We start from the raw sequence: 14,363 nt of genomic DNA, 5'->3' as shown, positions 1-14,363 counted from the left end.
TTATGTAATTAAAGATTTTGGAGATGATTTATTTTCCCAGCTTGCCAGTTTTCTGACATACAAAATTCTTGCACAAGTTTTACACATTTCGAAAAAGTTGGTGAAAGGAGGTGTAGCCCCCAGAGACCAGCAAATTTAACATAACTACATCAGAAATTTACACAAGTTATGTAAGAAATCTACTCCAGCCATAAAAGCCAGGCATGCAGGAAAAAAAAAATTAAGAGGCTTAATAAATGTGGCACATCTTTAACCAGAGCATTTTAAGTTATAAAAAAAAATTCTTAATACATTCTACTCATGTTCTCTTATTGCATTAAGGGTGTCCAAGGTTGGTGAATACTAACTGCTACTAACTGCTAGGTGGGCACCATTTATTAGTGTAGTTCTTTCTGTATTAACTGTTTGTTATACCAGGCAGCATCTTCATGGAGAAGATTTTTGGCTGAGCCCACCATTATTGGGTTTTCACAAATGTGGTTAATAGCCCTGGTTTAGAGCTTATACATATACTCTGAGTGAATAGATTAAAGGAGTTATCCAGGAATAGAAAAACAGAGCTTATTTCTTCCAAAAATAACACAACACTTGTTCCCAGGTTGGTAGAGGTATTACAATTTGGCTCCATTAATTGCAATGTAACTGAACTCCAATACCACAAACCACCTTAAAGTTAACCTGTTGTCAACAAAACTTTTTATATAATGTAGATAATACCATTACGTGTGTATATATATATATATATATATATATATATATATATATATATGTAATATACATTGGTTAAAAAAAAAGTGTATATTTTTGGCTGAAAAAAAAAATGCTGTCCTTGCAGCTATTGCATGTGTGTATCTATAGAATCTCCCAATTGCGGACACTCACGAGGAATAAACAAGTGTCTATTGGCAGCTGTCACGTATTGGGGGAAAAAGGCTAAAATAAAACTTCATAAATGACTGAAAACTGTACTGTATGGGCAAAAGGGGCGTGGCTAGCTGAGGCAAGGTGGGGGAGGTCTAGGATGGAGCTCCGCTAGCTCACCAGCGTGTACCATGGCACAAACATATCATATGAACTGCATTCCTAAAACTACACCGTAAGAAGCCCAACGATCACACCAAATAGGAACAAGGAGAAAGATGGACGAGGCTCTGCAGCTGTAAGCGGAATAGATGCATGGACTCCGGCACCCAGGGCAAGTGAAACCGGAAATCCCCAGCCTCACTACCATAGAGTGGACATCGGAGGTGAAGAGCGCACAAGCCGGAACAACACAGGCTGCGCATAGACAGATGGGAGGAGGACTTGAGACTCGAGGTGAGTCGGGGGAAGTGGAGTGAAGGGCAGCAGCAGAGGACCGGCGCGTAGTACCGCAGACCGGAGCCCACGGCAAGGAGGTGAGCAATGGGGAAACTGACTTCAATGAAATAAGAGCTGATGCCTGCTCCCCATTCCACCATACAAGACCTATATTTGAAGCATATGATGATAATGTTAAAATAGATCAGAGCTCCACCACCATTAAATGATATGGAGTGACTAAGACAAACCCTATACCCACGTTGGCTTCTCTATCTGCACCAATAGCCTTTAGTCCCACAGCTAAAACCTCCGCCGGTTATAAAATCTTCACAAAAATAACACAAAAAGAGGACATAGTTCCCAGAGAAGATACAGCCCTAAGGGAAGCTAGTGCTCTATCCTCCCCTCCCGCAGCTATCTCTACCCCAATAATACCTGTCTCAGAAAGCTCAATGAGACAGATGTTGGCGGACTTACAGTCCTCATTTACCATAATCTTGCAAAACGCTGTAAGCAATATACAACAGGAAATACAAACATTAGCTGTACGCACTTCTAATGTTGAAGATGGTGTGAATAAGCTAACAACTGCGCATAATGCTGTAGAGGAAGTAGGGGCTTTAAAATCTAAAGTTGCAGACATGGAGGACCGTTCCCGTAGGAACAACCTCCGTATAAGGGGAGTTACCGAAATAGGAGCAAAAATGAACTGAGGGAATACCTTAATGAATATTTTAAGTTACTGATGCCAGATCTTACACAATTGGATCTAACTATGGACAGAATACATAGACTCCCAAAACCCAAATCTCTCCTGCCCTCGACCCCAAGAGATATAATAGTCAGGATACATTTTTTTCATATAAAAGAAAGAATTCTTTTTGCCAGAAAGATTTAAGAACCTCAGTATTTTTGCAGATCTTTCAGCTGCAACTATGTCAAAAAGAAAAGAATTTGCGATGGGAACACGAATGCTCAGAGAAAAAAGGAATTCTGTATAAATGGGGGTTCCCAGCCAAAGTTATGATAACTTACGGAGGAGAAAGACATGTCTCCTCAAGCCCTTCTTGCATTGTGCCAGGAATCGGGGCAAAAGTCAGCACATGGAGAGGCAGAAAATTATAACAACCCAGCTTCAACACAAGTTCCAGAGGAATGGGTGACTGTTGCTAATAAGAGGAAAAAAAGCCCAAAGAATAAAGACTCATAAATTAATACCAGAATTAACAAAAATGTTCAAAAATTCCTATAATTCCTACTTTCTGTTTGAGCTTTATATTTTGTTTCTTTTTTAATTTTAACAGTTTTATTATTTTACAAAAACCACACAAAAATTACACAAGAAAATAAGCATCATGGGTATGCAAACCCAACAAGGTATGTGAAACAGACAAGGAAAACATTCCGGGTCTGGGGAAACAGACAAACAAATCAAGGAAGTTCGAGTCGGAGAGTGGTCATATAGGGCTTAGGGTCCCGAAAAGCAGTCGCCTAAACTAAGATATACAACAACATTCCTATGTAACATCAGTGTAGATCATGGGATATCAGCATGATATCAGCATGATATGGGTAGTGTTGCTCGCGAATATTTGCAATACGAATTTTATTCGCGAATATCGCATATTCACGAATATTCGCGAATATATTACTATATATTCGTAATTACGAATATTCGTATTTTTTTTTTTTTCACAGTACACATCACAGTGATCATCCCTCTCTGCTTCCAGCTTGTGTAGTGTAAAGAAGGCTCTAATACTACTGTGTGAGACTGGCGTGCGAATTTTCGCATATGCAAATTTTCGCATATGCGAATTTTTGCTTGTACTGGTTTTTGGATATGCAAATTTTTGCATATGTTAAGTTTCGCACACGCGAATATTTGCATATGCGAAAATAAAACGCGAATATTCGCGAATATATGACGAATATTCATCCATATATTCGCGAATATTCGCGAATTCGAATATGGCCTATGCCGCTCAACACTAGATATGGGACAGCATGTCATCGGAGGACCCCTGACTCAGAGGGGGGTGGGGTAGGAAAGGAGAAGGAAAGGTAGGAAAAAGGGAAAGAGAGAAAAAAATATATATAAATAAAAATAAAAAAGATATAAAAAAGGGGGAGGAAACGGAGTAAAATACAGAGGCACTTACGGGAAGAGGAAAATAAACCACACAGATGTGCATTCAAAATGGAGAGACACAATGTGGACTGCGTAACCAGGCATTCCAGTATTTCAGAAAACGTGTGTTACTGGAACGTGATAGTGCAAACACTCGTTCATATTCACAGGTAATATTAACATTGGAAAGGACCTCAGATAAAGTAGGAACCACCGGCGATTTCCATTTTCTCGTAATACATAGTTTGGCAGACATGAACAAATGGGCCAATACGGACCTGACTCTGAAGGGATAAACATCCAGATCGATTAAAAGTAGTGCTGTAGCAGGGGGAATCGACAGGTCATAGCCTACTATTTTGGAGGCAGTTAGCTCTATTCCCCGCCATAGGTGTCGGAGCGCCGGGCACTCCCACAATGTATGTAACAAGTTGCCTATATCCCCACAATTCCTCCAACAATGCTCCGTACAAGACGAGTCCATTTTATGAAGTCTGTATGACATGTAGTACCACCTGTGTATAGTTTTAAGCATGGCCTCCTAGTGATTAGCACATTTGAACAGAAGGTGGACATGTTCAAAAGCTGACTTCCATTGGTCCAACATAATGGTAATATGCAAATCCCTTTCCCATTTCTGCATAAATGGAAGAAGTGAGATTTTAGATTTGTCTTCCAGTAAATCATAAAAAAAGGTGATACCCCTAGTGGAAGTGTTAGAGGAGTTCAGGAAACTCAATAGTCTAGCCAGGATATGCATATTGTCAATAATCCCTGTGTGTAGTAAGTGCCTTATTTGCAGACTTTTGTAGAACTCGCTATGAGAAACATGAAACTTCTCTCTAATGGTCGGAAAATGAACCACTCTATTTTCGTCTAAGATGTCATGTAGCGTATAGGCGCCAGATGCCGTCCAAGTTGTCAAGTCCAGTCCTGGGATATGTAAAGAGAGATGTTCTAGTGGTATGGAGCTAGTGGGGCACTTGATGGGGTTAGGAAAAAGTCCAAGACTCCGTTTCCAGATTCCATCAGAGATATTGATGGCAGAGAGTGGGGTTGGAGGTAAGGCCCTACCGGAAAGAGGGGCTAGCATTCTAGATTTTAGAGAGCACTCAGGACTATATGTTTGTTCCCTCTATGTCAGGTCTACCTAAGCCTCCCGATAATCTACGACATTGCATGACCTTCCTGGATACCTGCGGACGGCGTTGAGCCCAGATGAAATCATCTAAAAGTTTATTAATAGTGACAAAGAAGGTTCTAGGGATCGCAATCGGTAGGGTTCGGAACAGATACAGAAGTTTCGGCAAGAGAAGCATTTTGAACGTCGCCAGTCTACCTAGCCATGAGAGGAGATGCTTTGAGTACGATGCGCAGGAAGAGCTGATAATTGGTATAAGCGGTAGGTAGTTGGCTTGGAAAAGGGAGGTGGAAGGGTACGTGAGTTGTATGCCTAGGTATGCGAGTTGCCTCTGCGGCCAGTCTAGGAGATGGCCGGGAACTAACGCATCTAGCAATTCAGAGGGGATGCCCACTGGGAGGGCTTGTGACTTGGAAATGTTGAGTTTATAGTATGATAAAGCACTGAAAGAGGCTATTGTTTTGAATAACAACTCCAGTGAACTCGCTGGATTCGTCAACGTTAAGATCACGTCATTCGCGAAAAGAGCGAGTTTGTGTTCCATATTCCCTACCTTGATCCCTGCGATGCCGTCATGAAGGCGTATGGCCTGTGCTAGGGGTTCTATCGTGAGGAGGAAAATCAGCGGGGACAGTGGGCATCCCTGCCTCGTACCGTTTGACAGGGTGAACCGGCTAGACAGTGAACCATTAGTGAAAACACTAGCTATTGGGGAGGAATACAAAGCTTTAACAGCAGTGAAAATAGGGCCTTCAAAGCCAAAGGTCAGCAAAGCCGAAAAGGTAAATTGCCAGTTCACCCTGTCGAACGCTTTCTGAGCATCAAGCGTAAGAAATACCGCAGGTAAGTGTTTGTGTTCACAGTGTTGGAGGAGTGAGATTATCCTTCTAGTGTTGTCCGGAGCTTGTCGCCCTAGGGTAAACCCCACCTGATCCCTACTTATCAATGATGGTAGGTAAGGTTTTAAGCGCGTCGCCAGACTTTTGGCACATAATTTAGCATCCCCATTCAAAAGAGAGATTGGTCGGTAATGGGACGTCTCATCTGTAGATTTACCTGGTTTAGGGTTTGTCGTTATCAAGGCATCTAACATATCTGAGGGCAGGCTACCCGTGTCAATGGTGTTGGTAAAGACAAGTAACAGGTGAGGCAGGAGAACAGGCAGGAAGCGTTTATAGTATTCGTTAGGCAGGCAGTCAGGGCCAGGAGCTTTATTAATCGGGAGGGATCGGACTGCATCTTTAATTTCTTGGGTAGTTATGGGTACATTGAGGTGCGATAGGGCCAAAGGGGTAAGTTTGGGGAGATGAAGGGAAGAGAGGAATGCATCAATTGACTCCTGCTGAGGCTGCGGGCCGTTTGGGTCCAAACGCAAATTATAAAGAGCTTCATAATAATCTTTAAATGTGGTAGCAATTTGTCGGGGCGACATGAGTGGTGTGCGTGTCACAGGATGGTTGATAACAGGGATACGGTGTTTATAGAAGGCAGGCTTCAATTTCCTCGCCAGTAGGGAGCCAGCTTTATTATCATGTAAGTAGAAGGACAATTTGGATCGTTTGAGGGTCTTCCCATAGTCATGCAACAGTATTTGTTTCATATGAACCCGCTCTCTGCGTAATTGAGTCTCGACGTCGGGTGTATAGTGGGATTTCTGAATGGCCTCCAAGGCAGCAATTTTATTCAGGGACTCCTGAAAAGCCTGGGCTCTTTGCTTTTTCAGGGTAGCTCCCAGTTGAATAAATGAACCCCTGATAACTGCCTTGTGCGCCATCCAGACCACAGTGCTACTTACATCTGGTGTGCAATTGAGGGTAAAGTATTCTATCAATGTGTTTTCCAGTTGTGTTGAATGTTCAGAGTGTGCAATCAAATATGAGTTAGCCCTCCAGACAAAGTCTGAACTTTTCGAGAAGTCGTCTCTGATAGTGACAGAAACAGGGGCGTGGTCAGACCAGGTTGACTGGCCAATACGAGACGTTTCCACTCTATCCACTAATCGCCTACCTACAAGGATGAGGTCGATTCTAGAATATGTATGAAATCGAGCTGAGCAGTGCGTGTAGTCTCGTTCCGAGGCATGCTGAAGCCTCAAAATGTCAAACAAGTCATTGTCAGTTAAGAAGTCGGTTAAGTAAAAAGGTCGTCTTGATAATGGTGAGGAGAGATCCAGGTCAGGAGAGACTACAGTATTAAAGTCTACACAGACTAACAATGTACCCCTGCGAACCATGTCCACTTTGTGGAAGACTTTCTTTAAAAACCTGCCCTGTTGAGTATTAGGTGCATATACATTTACTACAGTGTAAGGGACATTATCAATTGTACAAACTACAATGGCGTACCTGCTACCTGGGTCCAATATCTGCTCATGGATCTGTACAGCAACCCTATCACTAAATGCAACCATCACACCCCTCTTTTTCTTCTTGAAGGAAGAAGTAATAACTAAAGGGTAATTCCTGTGGCGTAAGGTAAGGGTGTTTTTGGAAGAAAAGTGTGTCTCTTGTACACAAACTATGTCAGCAGCACTATTCTTAACCACCCGCCACAGGAAGCTATGTTTTTGTGGACAATTAAGTCCGTTAACATTAAGTGACAACACCTCGATCCCCATAACTTCCCAGCCCAGCAGTAGGGGAAAAAAAAAACAATGAAAAGGGGAAGAGAGGATAAAGGAAAAATGAAAGAAGGAAGAAAGAAAGGAACCAAGAGGGGGAAGGGGCGTCCTCCGACTGAAGACTTACACTGTCAGCGGATACAATAAATCTATATCAGCGAAAAAACGTAGAGTAAAGATAAAAATTACACTACAAACACAGTAGGGCGTCAGCAACACTTAGGACGCCGTGTGGGTGTCACATGGAAAGAGTGGAGAAACCAATAAGGATATAGCAGAATCACTCTACATACGCAGCAAAATCAAACCGGGTGGCTTCACTGTCCATAGCAAAGACTTCAGGTAAGTCCTGGAGATCCCCTCGGAGAGTGTCGAGCAGAAGAATCCGGAGGGACAGGATCCGGGAAACCCCATTGTAGTAGAGTCTCCAAGCCTTCTTCCACCGTGGTGAAGATATGCATTTTGTTATGGCGTAAGATTAGGAGCTTCGTCGGGAATCCCCAGCGGTACGGTATCTCCATCCGACGCAGAGCCGTTGTCAACGGGTGCAAAGCTCTTCTAGCCTGTAGCGTTGCCGCCGACAGGTCTACAAATAGCTGTATGCCCTCATACGGAGCCGGCAAAGATCTCAGTTTCCTGGAGAGTTGGAGCAGTAAGTCTTAAGTCTTATAAAACGTAAAGCGCGCCAATACATCTCGAGGAAATTCTTCTGGTAAAGAACGGGGCTTCGCAACCCTGTGGGCACGATCAATACTGTATTCATATATGTCCAAGTCCGGCAAAAGATGTTGAGTTAGGTCTCTCACATATTAGGCAAGATGCGAATTCGGTATGGACTCTGGTATGCCTCTGAATTTAATATTGTTTCTCCTGTTGCGGTCTTCTGCATCTATCAGCTTTTCTTTAACAGTGGCATTATCATCCAGGGCATTATGAGCGTCCATTAACTCATTGTGAGCCACAGCATATGAAGACATTTTTTGTTCCACATGAGCCATCTTGTTTTCAAGAGTGTGTATTTAAGACTGGACAGGAGCAAGCAATGAGGAAAAGTCCTTATGAATGGAGGACCTAAGTAACAGGAGCATGTCCTCCAATGCATTTTCAGAAACGGGTTTGTCGGTGGTTTCATATAGGGCTAACATGTCACCAGGGTCCCCTGTGTCCAACTGGACTCCCACCAGGTCAGCCGCCCAGTCATCTGTTGCCACGTTGGCCAGTCGGGGCCCCTGTTTCACTGGGCTTATGTGCGGTGAGGAGGATATCTGAGGAGGGGAGCCGCCATTATCATCGGCGATCAGGGAGGCCTCGTTTTGGGGCAGCGGCAAGGTATCATCTCCCTCCTCCATTGCCGCTATGTCAGGGTCCGCCAGCGGGGTCAGAGGGTCCCAGTTCACAGGGAGGACCCTGGAGGCTCTAGTGGGTCTGGACTTGTCTCTCACCTGTGGCGTGGCTGATCTGGCAGATCGCTGAGGCAGAGGGATCTGGGACTTCCTCGCTCCGGGAGAGCCTAGCGGAGGCGCTGGGGAGGCAGCGCCATCTTGGAGTCCCCAGCTTCCGGGCTTCTCCGCATTAAAGAAGTGACGAAGGGACTTGGAATCACCTGTCCGGTTCGTCCGTTTCCTGCTGGTAGTCGCCATGGATAGCTAGACAGCCATCTAGGGTGCCAGGTAAGTCGCTGGCAGGTAATAGTAGCTGTTTTCAGTGGATCTGCTACGGAGCTGCTGTGCTATGCGGCCATCTCTCTGCACGGCCAGGCCACGTCCCCATTTTGTTTCTTTCTTGCTTGTTTTTATTTTTTTTTGTTTTGTTTAGTTTCCCCTCCCCATCCTTTTCCTCTATTTTTTTCCTCTCTCTTCCCTGCCCCCCACCCTCCTTGCTCCTTTTGCGATTTAGGAATGGTCATAAGGAAATTGAAATACGCAGGCATAACACACGATTAATTATGTTGACAGAAGTCAAACATACCCACAATAGAGTGGACAAGTTTGGCTCAATGTATTTTTGTTGTTTATGTATGTGGTTAATAAATTTGGAATGGAGAGATTGTTGTTTGAATGAATGCCCCAGGCCCGTCATCTATATGTACATAGAACCAGCGGAAGGAGAATAGCAGCCGTATATCTAGTGAAATGGGTATTAAGTTAATTTCTATAAAGGCAAAGGGACTTAACTCCCCGTTTAAAAGATCAATGGTCTGGAAGGAGGCCAAGAGATTAAATGCAGATGGAGAGTGCATTCAGGAGACGCATCTCCTTCCAAAAGATGCTCAACGCTTAACCCATAAACAATACCCACATTTATTTTATGCGCACACACCTTATAAAAAAGGAGGAGTGGCCTTAGCCATACGGGAGAATGTGGTTTTTGCACTACAACATATATAGAGAGACAATAATGGACGGTACATTGTCCTTATATGCCAGTTGAATAATGTTAGCTACACTTTAGTAGCAGTATATGCTCCAAATAAGGGCCAATGTGCTTTCATTAAACGCCTACTTAGTAAAACATTAAAAATGGCTGAGGGTCATGTTATAATGATGGGAGATTTTAACATGGAAATGTGGCCAAAAATGGATTCTACCACAGCCTCCCTTCTCATTACGAGCTCAAACCTATATGATGCTTGGAGAATAATGAATCCCACAGAGAAAGCATATACATTCTATTCTAACCCCTGTAAAGTTTACACTCGAATAGATAATTTTTTTTGTATCCCAAGCATTGCTAGCTTTAGTTGAGGATGTTAATATCATGCCTATAGTATGGTCAGATCATGCCCCTATAAGCCTTACGATTAAGGAAAAATACTCCCGACATCCTGTTTCTGTGTGGAGATTAAACTCAACAATTTTAAGTAACCCTAAATATTTAGAAGCAACTAACTCTGCAATATTAAATTATTTTAAGAGCAATGATACAGGAGACATATCAGACTCTACCCTCTGGTGTGCATTTAAGGCTACTATCAGAGGCCCTTTTATTAGCCAAATGGCCCATGATAGAAAATAGAAAATCCGCCTCAGATTAGACCTGCAGTTAAAACTTGCAGATCTACACAGGTTGAATCAAACAGCACACTCCTTGGAGTTAACACAGCAAATTACAAATATCCAAGCCCAATTACACTCCCTCTCCCTTCAAGATTATGAAAAAACACTAAGGCGTTTGAAGTTAAATTGTTACTGGCAAGGAAATAAAGCCAATGTGCGAATTGACGAAACAGCTGAAAAAGAGGGACTCAAAAACCAGAATTCCTTATATCTCTAAAGAAGATGGGTCAAAGGTGACAGACCCACAGGGTATTGCCAATTGTTTTATGGAATATTACCAAAGCTTATATAATCTTAACGCTGATCCCAGTACATTCCAGCCTACCCCTGATAAAAATTCTTCTTTTTTATGTTCTATTTCGTTACCTGCACTCTCTTCTGATAAAATAGATGAACTGGTATCCGACTTTACTATAGAAGAAATATTCTCTCGTATACGTTCCCTCAAGCTCTCTAAGTCTCCAGGCCCTGATGGCATTTCAAATGATTTCTATAAAAAGTTCTCCTCTTTACTTGCACCCTATTTACTTAGGATTTTTAATGCTATTGTTTCTACAGGTGCCCCCCCAGGCGAGATGTTGGAGGCTCTGGTGGTCACCATCCCTAAAGCAGGTAAACCAACAGATAACACAGCTAGTTATAGACCTATTTCATTATTAAACAGTGATATAAAGCTATATGCCATGGTACTGGCGGCCCGTCTTAATAAGATTCTGCCTAATTTGGTCTTTAAAGACCAGGTTGGTTTTGTTAAAGGCCGCCAGAAACTTGATGGCACCAGATGCTTCCTAGACCTCATCGCCAGGGTGTGCACCGATCGGACGCCTTCTCTGCTTCTTTCATTGGATCGGGTACACTGGGACTACCTACGCCAAGTTTTACAAAAGTTTAAGTTCCTACTCAAATTTGAACAGGCTATTATGGCACTTTATTCCCATCCTACTGCAAGAGTGTTCAGTACAGGAGCTATTTCGCATAAATTCATACTTGGCAATGGTACCCGACAGGGATGCCCCCTTTCCCCTCTACTTTTTGTTTTACTGATGGAGCCACTTGCTCAACACATAAGGATGTCGACAGAAATCTCTGGAATACAAGTGGGTACAAAAAATCACCGCATAGGATTATTTGCAGACGACATAATTATTTGTTTAACCAACCCTCAAAGATCTTTGCCTGCAGTCCTAGCAATCATAGAGGAGTTTGACAAGGTTAGTTATTATAAGATAAACCCTTCTAAGTCAACTCTCCTCGCCTTTAACCTCTCTATAGAAACACAAGACTTTTTACGCTCTGCCTTTCCACTTAACTGGGCGGAGGACCAGATTTCTTATTTGGGTATTGTATTGACTGCCTCTCCTTCTAAAATGGCTCTAGTAAACTTTTCCCTCCTTAAAGCCCAAATAAGTAAAGATATCTCTGGACTTTCTGCACTTCCGGTATCGTGGGCAGGACGAGTGGCAGTGATAAAGATGGTTTTACTACCAAAAATTCTATATTTTTTTCGTAATTTGACAATTGTGATCCCTGTCCGGTATATTACTGAATTACAAAGGGTAATATTACCATTTTTATGGAAAGGCAAACGACGTAGAGTTAATGCCCAACTGTTATACCACTCGTTAAAGGATGGGGGAATGGGGGTCCCCTGCCTGCGATTATATTACTATGCAGTTATACTAGACCAACTAAAAAAATGGAGGTGGCAGGATGAACTGGGTAGATATAGAATCGGATTTGGTAGGTTTCCCAACTATGCAAAACGTTCTGTGGGCCCTGCGTTTTAACCCTGATTATTTAGTCCCCTCTACCTACTCTTCTGTCATAGCAACAACAAGAGTGTGGAATAGGTTGGAATGTATTAAGAATCTGTGTCCATTGCGTATATCAGCCATACCTCTCTCTGCGATAAGTAAATACATAACTGATTTAGATCTTACTCTGTGGACAAAATTGGGTATAACTAATATATCCCAATTGGTTGACTGCTCAGGTCTGCTCCCATTCTCTGTTATAAGTAATGCATATCTGCTCCCTAATAAGGAATTTTAAGAATATTTAACAATTTTCTTAAATAATTCACTTTTTGAGTTCTCTTAAGTGGCCTCTGAATGAAAGCAGAACGAGCTATGAGAGTTTTCTCTTAAATAATAAGGTCTCTACTAAAGGAATCTCTATAGCCTATAAAGGGTTGACACAGATGAAGAAGCCTTTGTATTCTACTTTTCAGATAAGGTGGGAAGAAGATCTAGGCAAAAAATTTACAGAAGAACAATGGAGATTTGTCTTTAATATACACAGGAAGGTGTCCAGATGCGTAAACCATTTTGAATCTTCACGTAAGCTATTATATAGGTTGTATTATACACCCGATAGATTAGCTACACTATATTCTACAACCTCAAAACACTGTTGGAGATGCGGTAATGAAATCGGCACACTAATGCACATTTGGTGGGAATGTGAACTCATTTGTCCCTTTTGGTCCAGTGTTAAGGGTTATTTGGAGCATTTACTCCCCTTTTCGTTTGGTTGGGGACCAGAAGTTGCACTGCTTTGTCTAACCTTAGACAAAATACTGATATGTTACCTTGCTATTATATATCATGTTCTCACAGTAGCTAGAATCTCCATTGCCCAGCGATGGAAATCTGCAGATATACCAGAACTATCAGTTGTGAAGATCACTGTACACCATAACCTTATGATGGAAGAGTATATAAGTAGACACCTAGGAGTACGAAGAAACCAATATGATAGATGGAACACAGGGACCAAATGTATAGAGGAGTAAATAACTGATTCTAGGAATGCTTCTTCCAGGGGGAGTTTGGACTTAGAGTTATAGTATCTTTCTGCGAGAACGTGTTCTTCTTGTATTTTTTTTTTATTTTTTTTTGACGGGTCTGCATACGGGTGTAAGTATGAATGAATATTGGCACTAGAAGATATGTAGAGTGTAGTGTGAGTGTATAGAATGGTACACTCCTGGTCAAGGAGTTGTAGTTTATGTTTTCTTTTTCCCTTCCCTGTATATATGTATGAAAAATTAAATAAAGATAAAAAAAAAAGAAAACTGTACTGTATGAACTCAACAGTGTAATTACCTATAAAACATGATAAAAGGCAATATTACAGTAGAGTCTCCCAGTGCCGTTTAATCCCTCCCCCGTATCATTTCCTCCCCACTTTATACCCTGTGCCATCTTATTCCCCTGTGCTTTGTGCCAAATTATCCCCCCCATTACCTCCTGTGCCACATAATTTTCCCCTGAGCCATTTCATTCCCCCTTTATTACCTTCTGTGTAAATTCTTCACCCCCTCTTTATGAAAAGGCATGGGGGTAAAGGGGGAATGAAATGGCACAGGGGGTGGTAAAGAGGGAGTGATGAATTTGCACAGAGAGTAATAAAGGAGGAATGAAATACCCCATGTGGCACATGGGGTAAAAAGGGGGGGGGGGATGATTTTGCACAGAGGGAATAAAGTGGCCTAGGAGATGTACAAAAGCAGGAGACCACTGTTTATATAGCGATCTTCTGCTTCTGTGCCGAGGTCTCTGCAGGGGGTACAGCGGGGGCCTGGGCCACTTGGAAGCCTGGGCTACTTATTGGGGTATTGGCTGTACCCCCTGACGTTGGCCCTGTGTACAAGGTAGGGCCAGCACATAAGCCTGGTTGTCCCCTATTGGGAGTCTTTTGTCCCCTAATGGGAGGGTTTTGTCCCCTAATGGGAGGGTTTTGTCCCCTTTCGGGTGTGTCCGCAACTGCTATTGGGAGTGTACCCTATTCGGAGTATGGAAATACATTAAGTCTTATGGGACTCTGGGAATTAAAAAACTGTCCACTATTGGGAGGTGTCCCCTACTGGTAGGTCTCCGCTAAGGGAGATTTTACTGTACAGGAAATGAGGGCAGGACAAGCAGGGCTCTGTTCAGACTCCTGGCTTGTCAATTATCCTTCTGCATGAGTCAGGGCATGTTATAGAGCCTCACTGCATGCAGTCCTGCTTGTCCTCTCATACTCCCTGTATTTGATCTTCTCATAGAGACATACATGCAATAGCTGCAGGGACAAAAAATATACACATTTTTTAACCAATGTATTTTACAA

General features: G+C 42.6%; 1 protein-coding gene across 1 annotated transcript in view; it reads right to left on the bottom strand.

Moving 5' to 3' along the window:
* Positions 1-14,363, bottom strand: part of LOC130277499 (mucin-5B-like) — a 180,479-nt gene that overhangs the window by 23,591 nt on the left and 142,525 nt on the right. The gene's annotated exons all lie outside the window — the stretch shown is intronic.

The sequence above is a fragment of the Hyla sarda genome, chromosome 6 (genome assembly GCF_029499605.1).
Source record: "Hyla sarda isolate aHylSar1 chromosome 6, aHylSar1.hap1, whole genome shotgun sequence".
Lineage (NCBI taxonomy): Eukaryota > Metazoa > Chordata > Amphibia > Anura > Hylidae > Hyla > Hyla sarda.
Note: the sequence above shows the minus strand (reverse complement) of the source record. Positions and strands in the feature narration are given on the sequence as shown.